Below are 12546 nucleotides of genomic sequence, written 5' to 3'. Positions count from 1 at the left end.
TGCAATCCATGTTGTGGTCTCCTTGGATCAGACTTGTCCTGGCACTGCCCACGGATGGGGATCAGAGGTATTTGAAGTTCAGATTGACTCCGTGGGCCTTTTTTGTGGTGTGGTAGGGGGCATTGTATTGCTAGGGAAGGCCACTGTCATCAGGGGTGTACTTGGTCTACATGGTGGTTGGATGGGTGGTAAGCAGTACAACATTGCACTGTGACAAGATGATCAATATTTTTCACTTCACCCATTTCAACTTTTTAATGTCGGTGTCTATCTATATCTAAAATTCTGTAGTAAGAGGACATCTTTGATCTTCCTTGATGGGGGGGTTTGAATTCAAAATGAAAGATGAATAAAAAAAGTGTTGGAGGTGAGTCATCATCGGAGGTAAGCCATCAGAATCAAACTTGAGATTTGGGTATGGCTTACGGTATTCTTTTTGGCTTGTGGCCCCTTAACAATAAAGCAACGCCTAAATTACGACCCCTTGTCATCCGTTGTAGATGGCTACTGGTTCCAATCTTTTCACAATTCACAAAGACAGCAAAGGTTGGAGAAATGTGTGAAAAAGAGCTCAGTGTTTTCTATACTGTCCTATACTGTTATTCATCTTGCAACCCTTGCATCTTGCATTTTTCTTGTGACCCCAGGTTGGGAACCACTAGGTCGAGGCAGGTTCAGTTTGAGAGCCTGGATTTAGGGAAATGTAATGAATACATTTTTAGACCTTGTAAAAAGCGATCAAGAAAGACTGACCTGGAAATTTGATCTTGGAAAATAAAACAGAAACAGAAAACCTTATTGAGTCCAGCAACACTTTAAATGGCAGTAATTGCAACATTTTATAGATGGTATAATTATAATGTCAGCACTGTTTCGATGATTGATGCAGAACAGTCCAATCCCGGTCTGTGTGTGTCTCACTGGCTAAAAGGAAGTCTGCTTGTTGAGCATTTCTGGGTGAAAGAGGCATACCACAGAGGGTAGAGGACTGACCTTGGTCGATTTCCCAAGATGCTCTGAGAGTGACAGGGTGGGCCACACAAACACAATGTCTGTCAGAGTAAGTGAACCACAACAGAAAGGAAGACCAGAAAACTGAAGAACGGTTATAGGAAAAAAATCTTGACCACTCGAGAACAAAGTCTCTCACCATCTATCCATCAATTTTCTAATGCCTATCAAGGACTGGGTTGTATGGTATCTAGGATATATGAGCAGAAAGTGATCCAATAAAGAATTAAACAAGGAATTTGGAGAGTGTGAGGCTGACTATCAAATATAAAACTTTTTTTCATTAAGGTTTTTTATCACAGGCAGTGAATGTGGGGCCCTCAGTGGTTATTTATAGCTACAGTATAAGAGAGGCCATCAATGGCCTGAAATCAATATTCAGCATACATTTAACCAGTATTTGTAGGAGACTGCAAAGTATAGGACCCATTGCTAGCCATGTTCAAAATATTTCATTTAGGCCAGAAACCACTCTAATCAATAGCTGACGAAGAGCAGAATGTTAACTGCATGTTTTCGAGATTAACACAATCATTCAAGTACACCAGGAGAGAATAGAGGAGGTTGATTTATGAACAAAGTCTCATCAAATATTGAACAACATTGAGTCTGCAGTGGGCCAGATAAGGAACTAGAGGGACAGGCTGAGAGTAGACAGGAACCTTATAATTGGGAAGTAAAAGCGAAAGGGGAATACACAAGGGAGAAATACAAAGAGTTGCAGTTTGCATAAAGCAGAGTAATCAGATTGAGGGAAAAAAAGGGGGCAAGAGGAAGACCGTTACTGGAAGAGAGATGAGTGGGGGAACTAAGCCAAAATCTACAGTAACGTAATGATGAAAGCAGCATGAACGGAGTCGTAGAGATCTATAGTAAAATAAATGCTATTTGATGTCATGTTCTAAATATGGCAACCCCAATCACACGTCCTGAAACGCTCTCTTCCACCATCACGGATGAAGCGGCTTGTCTTGTCTTTGCCTTCCACGTCTTGTCACTCAACTCCTACGCTAAAACAATAGCTCAGACTTCTTTTGCCAGCTGTTTGGCTCTCCTGTCCCTGGGCTGGCCATCATCTCTCCAACCAGTCTTGACTTTTCTTTCTCCTGGGAGAGCTGTGGTAGGAGAGAGGAATGAATTTCACTCTCCTAACAGAGCTGTCTTTCGGCATCGTCTCAGAGATAGAAAACAAATTTTTCCCTGTCTTACACCAAATCTCTTCTTTTTTCAACCACTCACTTGATTTGTTCTGTCAATATGACTTTATTTGATAATTGTCCTATATTTTACTTCTATATTCACCAATGGTCAGGGCACCCTGCACATCCTAAGTACGGGTTACTTGTAATGTCATAAAGAATTTAGGCTTATGTTTTATTGTTTACAAAGGGCAGTGACATTAAACAAAAAAAAACAACTGATATCTGATTGGATTCCTTAATTTGCTGTGATTTGCAGTTTTTAAGAGGCTATGGTGGACTCTGGGAAATGCAGGCCACCGCAGACAGAGCACAGACAAACAGAAAGCAACCATTATCTTGCGGTATGCAATATTTAATGACTCAAATGTTTTTCTCATACATTATAGCTGATGCAGTTATATAATTTGGTTCTATTAATGTGGCTGGACACAATTTTAAGTCCTGCAGTCCAAGATTTTGTGAGACAAAATTCTTGTCTGAGGTTCATCTGTGAATGCGTGATTCGAGGGGTTATACCAGCCCAGTCTTTTCCATTTGTGGACAAATAAGTTTACACCAAAGCCCAATTATGCATGCAAGTGTTCAATAATCATTCCCATTAACTAGTAATTGACAGTGGATGCAAGATACATTGATGCAAGAGTGAGAACTGAAAACGCGTTTATCGGAGGGAGATCAAATTAACAATTAGTAATTTATGTTTTTCAGCCTAATTTCTTAAACAAGTTAGCCCCTGGGTTTCTAGCTCAATGTAGCTAACATTGTTCGTTGTGACACCAAAAATCATTTACTTGTTCCATAAGTTAACCTATGTAACTTACCACGCGCAGATAAATTAACCTAGCTTACTTACATTATTGAACCAAATCTAAGCATGTAGCTTTGTTGCGTAAATCGAGGCTGTTAAAGTTAACCGTTTTTATTTGTGTTGCCATGACAACAAAGGTCACCTGATGAAGATGAAGGTCTCCTGACGATTGATCTGCTCTGCACAGTTTGATTTTAGAGTAGTTTCAGATTTTTCATGTTCTTAATGCATTGGAACATACTTAGTTTGTCTAAGTTTGACTGCTGAAGCCTCATTTTAGCCACAGATGACTCATGCACTCACTGAAAATTGTGTCCCACATCACTTATATTGGACGTGGACCAAGACAGGATCTGTTCACCACTAACATAAGGAAAAATAATTTCACCAAAAATGATGTCATACAATTGCTTTTTTTCGTGATCTTCTAACTCAAAACTAAAAAATTTTAACAGTCATGTTATGTAGAGATGAGTAGAAAAGAGGAACATCTGAAGATTTCAGAAGTTGGAGAGTCAGGCTACCCGTGGGATGCCAATCCGGCAGCTTGACTTCTGATGATTAGAAGCCATGTGGAGACTCAAACAGAGGAATTTCGATAGATCTGGGCTGCCGTGAGTCCACAGATAGGAAATTGAGTGAAAGGAAGATGAAGAATCAGGAACTGATTAATCATGCTAACAAGGACAGAGATGGATACCCTCCTTGAGCACCTGGTAACAAAAAGATGGATAGATGGAGGGATTTGCAGAGAGAGATTAGTGGTATCTCTTGTCTCTTGCCTTTTCTGTACACGTTGCTTTTTTTGCAAAGCCTAGCAAAGTTGCAATAATGACTTTGGAGCTCGTTTGGCTGCTTTAGTCCTTGGGGTTCCTTATAAACAAAACATTATTCATGTGTTGGCTGATAAGTCCAACTTAAGTTTACTGCAATGCAAATTGTGCACAATGCAAAATAATGTAAGATTTTAAAGACTTTAATGTTTCCTCCCATTTTCACAGAATCTTACACAAGAAATCGTTTTATTAGCAATCTTTTGTTAAAATATCTAACTGTCACTACACACATCTCCGTGAATGCTCTATAGAGTTTGTTGTGATAGAGGTTTGCCTTTGTGCTGCAGGGGTATCTCCCCTCAAATAAATATTCATTAGTACAGTCCCAGCACAATGCACTATAAAGGCCTAATGGACAGTCAGTTTAACTCATTTCCTCTTTTTGTCAATGTCTCTCTTTCTCTCACTCACTCACTCTCTCCCTATGTAGGACAGAGCATGTGTATAGATATATTTTCAGTGTATCGGTCCCCAGAAAGTAGAGTTGGAGATCATCCAAGGAACAGATTGTCCCACTTTTATGTCCTGCGAAAGTGGAGCGGCCAAGTTCTGTCCTCTATATCCCTCTCTTTCACTGGGTCTCCACCCTTCAGCCTTTTTCACATCGCTAGTGACGAGGAACCATCAAGAACACTCTAGGCCTCCTCTAACACAGGGTGGATTGGATGAGTCACTAAATTGGGGGGGAGTTTTATATGAATGGTGCAGCACTAGCCATCAGGTCTGGGGGCGGTGCTCTGCTGTAGGAGTTTAAGGGGAAAGAGCTAACTCGAGATATGATAATAGGTACCCTATAGCATCAGCACTCATTAAATCAACTTCAAAAGGACACGACAAATCATTTAGGTTACAATGTCTATGATGAAGATGAACATGAGCATTAAAAATCTATTGATTTGTAGGCTTTTCTGCTATGATGACAAGGCTTGGCATTTTCAAGCAGTAATTTAATCTCTGCTTGATAAAATCTGATGAACTGCAAGTGGTTAATTGAATCAATTTTGCAGGCACATAACAACACCAGCAATAGATTCATCCACTATGCTACCAAAGATCCTGATTTCCTTAAGCAGGGCAGAGAAAGTCTCCTATCCAACACAACAGGCACCTTTCAGTCAATTGCATATTGGATGCTTATCAAACAAAGAATGATAACCCTGCTAATCAGTAATTAAGTCCATCATTAAAATAATTACTTCCAGCTCTCTGATTCACAATAAACATCCGGCCCCTTTGATCTGTGCTGCATCTCAATCCTTCCCATCGCCACCCCACCAAGGATGATCTTTTTTAGGAAAAAGCAGCCAAAGCTTACTTCACACCTTACGCACCACTCGCCTGATGTTCCCAGCACATGATCACTCAGTGACGCGCACACAAACACACAGTTTGACTTGTGGACTGTGCTGCGAGTTTGACTCGCAGCTCTCAAACACATCCGTTCTGGAAAAATGTCTGGCAAAAAACTGCATCAAGTGCCAGACCAGTCAGCTGGAGCTTGGCTGGCGGTCTCATGTAGATCAAAGTGGGCTATCTTTCCCCTCAGACTGGATATAATTGGGTCAGGTGGAGCGTGCGCTGAGGGCCTCGCCTGGGCTAAACTTGGCTGGATGGGCTGGGAGACCTCAATGCAGCACAAATTTAGGAGTGAACATCCCCTGCGCTATTTTAGAGACTTCCCCATTGCTGTAAACATTGTTGGATAGAGTAGCTAAAGCTTCTTTGTCCGACTATACAACAGAAATCCCTAAATTAGGGTTTCTCTCAACTGGCCCATGGCTTCGTTTTCAGGTCCCCAGATTTTCACGACCCAAAATTACGTGAATCTGTGTTTCACATTTTTGCCTTACATTTCCAAGCTCTAAATGGATGACAGAGAAAAAGAAAATACGACAAGTCATCGATCAAAAAAACAATCAAATATTTCTGTTCGAGCTTCACACGTGACTTGCAACTACGTCAACAAATCACTCAACCCCCTTGTGGCATACAGACTCCAAGTTCCTTGTACCATGCAAACACAATTTCATCTGCACCTTCAATTCTAATATAATATTAATGAAGCTCAACGAACAAACTAATATTTCACATGTTATTGGATCTTATTATTGCAGATTTATGAGCTAATGCTTGCAGGCTTATATATAAGACACAATGTTGTTTTTATTGTCTGTTTTGTAATAAAGTGTTCCCTTCAGCAATTACTTGAATTACACCATATCCCAGGACTATTAGCATCTAATAAAACATAATAAGACATTCAAAAGTAAAATATAGCTGACTTTATAAGCACAAACTCCTCTTTCACTCAGTACACATGAAATGACAAAAAATGCATTAAAATGTCATGAAAACAGAGGCTTCAGAGGTAACCGTGCAGCAGGTTGCCTTCTGTTTCACAACAAAAGTAAAGAAGCACAGATGCAGGGTCAAAACATTTCTAATAAAAAAGAACATCCATAGAATTCCTTGTATGGAATCACTTTTACATCTTTGTCTTTTATACTTGTCCAAGAGCTCCCGACTTAGGCCTCAGATACAATGAAAGCAGGCCACAGACAAACTAGTCGGACACATGGAGGTAAGCGCAGGTTTGAGGCTTTGAGGTGAATTTCATGGCAGATAAACAACCACAAATAGACTGTCCACTGGTGACACTTCCACTTACCTTGCACGTCCTTTGACATTAAGGTAACACTGAGAGACAAAAGTCAACAAGATACTAATAAATACTATTAGACACGGCTGACAAAGTGAGTACCATGTTGACGCCTGTCAGGTCCCATTAGAGTTTGTCCACCATTCCATGTAATTGGTTCAACAGACAGAAAGACCCTTCATTCTTATCTTTGCACTTTATACTTATGACTATTGTAGCTATATGCTCAAAATAAAACCATTTCTAATAAACTTTTACCAGAAACCAGTATCATTTATAGCCTAGGAGGTAGGGATGGGTGATCTGGCTAAAAAAAACACTATCATGATCTATTTAATCACAATCACGATCCACAATCTCATCTTTTGAAATCCCCTGTAGATGCTGCTATCTAAAAGTCAGGTTGAATTGTTTACAATACATCACCCAGGGAAAATTCCCATGAGCCATCTAGTTGGCCACATCACTCTGTTGGTGTGTATGTTCACATAGAACGGACCCTCTAGTCAATGAGGTTCTCTCTGTGTGTGTGTGTGTGTGTGTTATTTTTATATATTTATTTATATATATATATATATATATAAATAAATATATATATATATATATATATATACACATACATATATATGTGTATGTGTGTGTATGTATGTAAGTTCGAAAGCAGAAGTAAGAGGACATTAAAAAAGATCGCTAAGATTCGGTTGAAAAATAGATTCTGGACATCTGTCAGATTTTCCCCCTTTTCTAGGAGGTCAAGAGAGAGTGTGAAGAAACTCTCACTCACCCTAAGTATTTGGCATGAAATACACTTGTTTTAGGGGAGCACGTCCATAGCAGCCGTGGTTAGATGGTCGATGGAAAAAGCAATGAAGGTATTAAATGTTAGCTTTCTATCCAAGATATCTGAAGGAAGGCATGTGCATTATGGTGTATCTGATATCACCTGCTATTGTTCTTTGAACATCATAATAAATGTTGTTCTAGGCCATTGTTTCAACCGACTAATCATGTTGTTGTGATATCATAGTTTTGGGACTTGGGACAACATATATCATGGTTATCATAATAAATGCTGCACCAGGATCTTCATTTCGTGGAAACAACTGGGCCAGATGGGTTCAGACTTCCAACCACATGATTTGTGGAGAGAGATAAACTCAAACAGTATTCACAGTTAACTGTAAACACACACTTACTGCTACAATTTTCTGTCCTTAAGACACTATCATCTTCTCCTGCCATCTTCTCCGGATATTCTTATTTTTGATACTTCTCTTTGTCCCCACATATCTCAGTGGAACAGCTCATTCTCTTATACTCCAGGCACTTTCTCCTCACAGCTATTCACAAGATTTTAATGCATGATTATCTACTGAGTCACATTTGCATTGATGATCACATCCATTTATTGATTATGACGATGACCATAAAACATTTTTTTTTTATCATCCATATGCTTACTAATAAGTCACAAGTAGTGATTGATCAAATGTAGGTAAAGTCAAAATATTTTACACAATTTTACGACAATTCCTGTATCTAGAGCAAGCCATCGTGGCTGAATAGGTTAAGTTTTGGGGCCACATTTCACAAAGGATAACTTCTCCCATGTGCCTATTTTTCTGGTCTTCTTCTAGAGGTGCAACACTACAACATTACAAAAATGCGATCGGTCTTGTCGAAGCTTGTGGAGCAACATTAATAATGATGTCCCAGGGACAACACCGATACGGCAACATCAGCCCATGTGTTCTTTACACCTACTCTCGACAATTATCAGATCAACACTACCTTGATATTATAGCCAAATCTTGCTGGCTGAGGGGCCATCTGGTTTACATCAGCAAGCAGTTTGGTTAATGAGTGATATATTATTCCCGTTCTAGTGTCATCACTTTGAATTACTAAGTCAGTCCTGCTTTAAAAGCTGTCAGGTACACACTGCTGTTGTAAAGTCCCATTAATCAGTGAATCTAGAAGCCAGTTGTTGTTTTCTGAGCCCTCTGTGCAAAAGGAGTGTGAATGTATTTTTTCGGTCATTAACTTGAAGTTGTGTTCAGAAATGGTAAAGCCGCAGCTATTTGAGCTCTTCATAATGGTTGATGTGTCGCATTCTGCCGGCTTCTGTTTTCATGGCTTACGGCAATCTGCCAGATCTTTCCCCTGGGGGAAATCTCCCTGTATGTAATAATGAAAAGCTTGCAGAGTCAGGGGAAACAGCTCCTCTCTCGCGTTCCATCTTAATGAGCACAACAATGAGACTCTGTCAAATAACAATTAGAAGATCATTAAAAATCATATTAGATGATAACTTTTATTTACACAATGAATTACTTATTTGATGATGACAATTTAGATGTGAGACAGAAGGCAGTCTGTGGTATTTGTTTGCACAGATTTTGCAGTGTTTATCCCTGAATTAGGAGCTGATGAGCGTGTGTTTATTCAAGTGTGTGGATTTGAATGGGCTCATGTGTTTATTTTACTTTTTTTAATGGCTCCATACAGCTGTAGCCCAGTGTAATATTCCCATTGGACTGATTTAAGGAACATTTTGTAGTGGGTTTTGCATTTCTGCTTCAAAGATACAGTAGTAGCTTGCAGCTTACAGAGTCTAGCTGTTTTCCCTCCACAGCAGTGAGCTGTCACTGGAAATATTCTCTCAGCGTGTCTGTCTTTTGTCTTTACACTCTCTCCATACCAAACCCTGGAGAATTGCTGGACCACATATCATTGTCACATCTGCTACACTGACTGGCCTTGTTTATTGACTCCTGCAAGATGGGAGAGGGCAGAACAGGACCGCACAGGAAAGAACAGCAGGACAGGACGGAGTGGAAATAAGTAAGCTGCGGCGGTGGAAATTTCCTGAATCCAAGAGGCACACACCTTCACTGACACATCAAGCTTTTCAGTGAATTTCATGTCTTTCATCTTCCACTCAATTGTTTCATAATCACATTCTCTTTTGGCGTTAGTCACACATTACGTATAATCGCTCTAAGTCCCTCTGGCTTCCTTTGTTCCATTATGATCAATTGTTCTGTGTTTGTTAGGAGGCCATTCATCTTACTGTGTCCACTCTGCTCTAAATTGCCTCGTTTATTTTCTTCTTTTTCCAAATGAATTCCCTCAGGTGCACTCCTCCGAGGGAAAATATGCTATTAGAGCCAATATTGCTTGTTGTGCATTACACCACAAGGGGCAGGTTTTAGGAGGATGTGCAGAGTCAATTATGTTGTATCTATAGGATTAAAGTGCAGTGAGCTGGAACAGACTTCTGCATTTAGGTGTGTGTGTGTGTGTGTGTGTGTGTGTGTGTGTGTGTGTGTGTGTGTGTGTGTGTGTGTGCGTGAGAGAGTCAGTTCTTTGGGGTCCTTAGAGGGTTTCCACCTTTCCACCAGCTGACACCTTGAATGCTGTGAGCAGGTAGCGATTTTGCTAAGTCGCAGCTACACAAGTGTGTGAAATGTGGGTGTTGATGAGCTCTCGATTGATTCTGTAAAATGTAATACAAAGCTGTAAGTGTCTAGATAGTATTAAAATAGGTATTACATAAATGTAGGTTTTACATAAGCACAAGTATTAACATCTCACAGACTAATTTCTAGCTTATGCCACCTGCATCAATTATTGCCCTAATTTTCTTCTGTGCACTGCAATACAACAGGTCATAACCTACTTTGCACTGTAACTGTGGAGGAGCGGTTGTAAAAGACTGCAATGTGCAATTATGAATCATAATGAACATGGATAAATCGACATGAAACAGGGTCTTAACAAGTCACAAGGGATCCAATTATGGCCATAAAGTCGGTTTCAGCATGAAAGGCCTCATTTAGAGGAATGAACTTTTCCACCGTCACTGCCCACTGTGTCAAGCAGAAAATGTCTGGCGGCAATCCTTTTAGTCAGAAAGTATCCTTAATGTGTATGCAATTCAACCTCAGTCATTCACATTAACTACACAAACAAATCTGCTTTATTACAGCTGCTTTAAACCCTCACCAATAAAGCTTATATGCACCACAGTGGAGCAGTTTTCTCTCAGTAATCAGCGTTGAAGCTGTTCTGGAGTGATATGTGCGATTATTATAGAGTTCTCTTTGAAGGCTCTGTGATCTTTGTAATTGTCTTTCTCTGTCCCACTTTACTCTTCCTCCCCACCTCCATAAAACATGGGAATCAGGCCTCAGAGGACACGTCCCCCCCCCCCTCTGCCACAGTTTCAGCAGCACCCACTTCTGCTCGTGAAGCGCTTTGGCTTTTACCCTCACACACCTTGCTGCTCAGGACTATTTCTTTCCTTCTTTGCATGCCCAATACTTCACATCTTTCAAATTCCGTTCATAGTTCACACGCCAGTTTTATCTTCTCATTTTATAATTTTTTGGCTGCTGAACACTTAACATGTCTTTGACTGTGAGATAGACACAGCTGTGGTTAATCCCAACCAAAAGTCTGAGTAAATACACAAACTTAGGAAAGTAAATACCTTTTAGTCTGCAGTCCGGGCTGTGTTGCTCCTCGTTTTATCCGCAGTGACCTCCTTCATAAACCACAAAGAGAGTGAAAAAAAAAAAAAAGGACGGGGGTTACAAAATGAGAGCAAGATCCAGTTGATAAAATATAGATGAGGGGGGAAAAAAGAGAGAGTGACTTTCTCTTCCAAAAATCACATTTTCATGCCTTCAAGTCTTTAAATGTGCATCGTGGTGAGCCAGCCTGAGCCACTATAACGTGCAGCCTCTCTTTCTCTTTTTAATTCACACACACACTCACACACTTTCACCTACTCTGTGCCCCGGTTTAGCCGTCTCTCTCTCTGTCTCTCCCTCGCTCTATCTTACACACACATTCACGCACTCTCTCTCCAGCGTGGCGTGCTCTCCCTCTCTCTCTCTCCTGCCTCTCCTACTTCGGCTGCCAGATTGATCTCTCTCCTTTGCTCTCCTTCCTCTCTTTGTACTTTCACTGTGTACTGACTCTTCACCCTCTCTGTCGGATGCTCTCTCTGCCTTTTTTTTGCGCCCAAGTGCTCTTCTATTCAATTATCCCCAGTTTTCCTAATTTCTCTCTTCCCCTCTCTCTGTTTTTTTTGTCCCTCACTGTTCCATCGCATTTCAACCACTCTTCCCCTTCTCTCTTTTCCCACTCTCTCTCTTGCTCGTTATTTCAGTCACTCCATCAATCAACCGCACTCACACTTGTCCCACGATATGATCCCACCCACCCCTCCTTTATCTTTACTTGTGTCACGTGGACAGCGATTGGATTCAGGCCACCTCATTGTTCCACTTGTGTCTTTGGTGCAGAGAGGTCCTCATGAAAATAAAGGAAAACTGTTTGGACTTTTTTTTTTGCATTCATGGAATGTGGCCTTATTACCTATGCGTTAATAAAAGATGGTGACAGATATAGCAGCTACATGCTCTGGAACAGTTTGTGCTACTATAGTGACCGACCACGACTTTGAACAAATGGAGAGGAATGACGGTCATTCAAAGTGTCTTCTTTGTCTTCTGATTAGCATTGTGTATGCTATGTTTACCGCCTAAGAAAATTAGATTAAAGAGACTCAACAGCCTCAGAAACAATGCCCATGCTACACTGGATGGTCCACAGACCTCCTTTTTTGTGCTTTGGATAACCAATTAAGAACATACACAGATTAAAATGATGGGAGAGCTGCAAGCCAACGTCAAATTCCTACTTGAAATGGTAGGGATGTAACTGCTACATTGTCAATCCAGCGGATGTACCTTGGTTTGCAAATCCAAATTTTGGAATTACACTGATTGACTGATGTAGGACCAAATTAATATCTACTATTATAACAAAAATATGTGTGACCTCAAGGGTTGGTCATTATTTTCAAAATGTCATCATATGGCCAGGTTTTAATTACTTCCCTGCCCAAAAATCTAAAGACCGATGATCTGAACTACAGTGTCTCTCCTCCCACCACTTATGCAGTGAAAGAAAATGGTCGAACAGGGTAAACTACCAGTTCCAGCACACCTTGCGGCA

The 12546-nt window shown here is 40.4% G+C and overlaps 1 protein-coding gene across 11 annotated transcripts in view; it reads right to left on the bottom strand.

Moving 5' to 3' along the window:
• Window positions 1-12546, bottom strand: part of LOC115571060 (SH3 and multiple ankyrin repeat domains protein 1-like) — a 62095-nt gene that overhangs the window by 36386 nt on the left and 13163 nt on the right. For 5 of the 11 annotated variants that reach the window (XR_003981873.1, XM_030400095.1, XM_030400089.1 and 2 more), the window contains exon 3: window positions 11012-11065. The exons of 1 other annotated variant lie outside the window; for it this stretch is intronic. The gene's annotated coding sequence lies outside the window, so the exon portion shown is untranslated. Of the gene's footprint in view, window positions 1-6525; window positions 6555-11011; window positions 11066-11312; window positions 11700-12546 lie in introns of those variants that run through there. 5 more of the 11 variants (XM_030400097.1, XM_030400093.1, XM_030400090.1 and 2 more) reach the window with 3 other exon arrangements.

This window comes from Sparus aurata, chromosome 20 (assembly GCF_900880675.1).
Source record: "Sparus aurata chromosome 20, fSpaAur1.1, whole genome shotgun sequence".
Lineage (NCBI taxonomy): Eukaryota > Metazoa > Chordata > Actinopteri > Spariformes > Sparidae > Sparus > Sparus aurata.
Note: the sequence above shows the minus strand (reverse complement) of the source record. Positions and strands in the feature narration are given on the sequence as shown.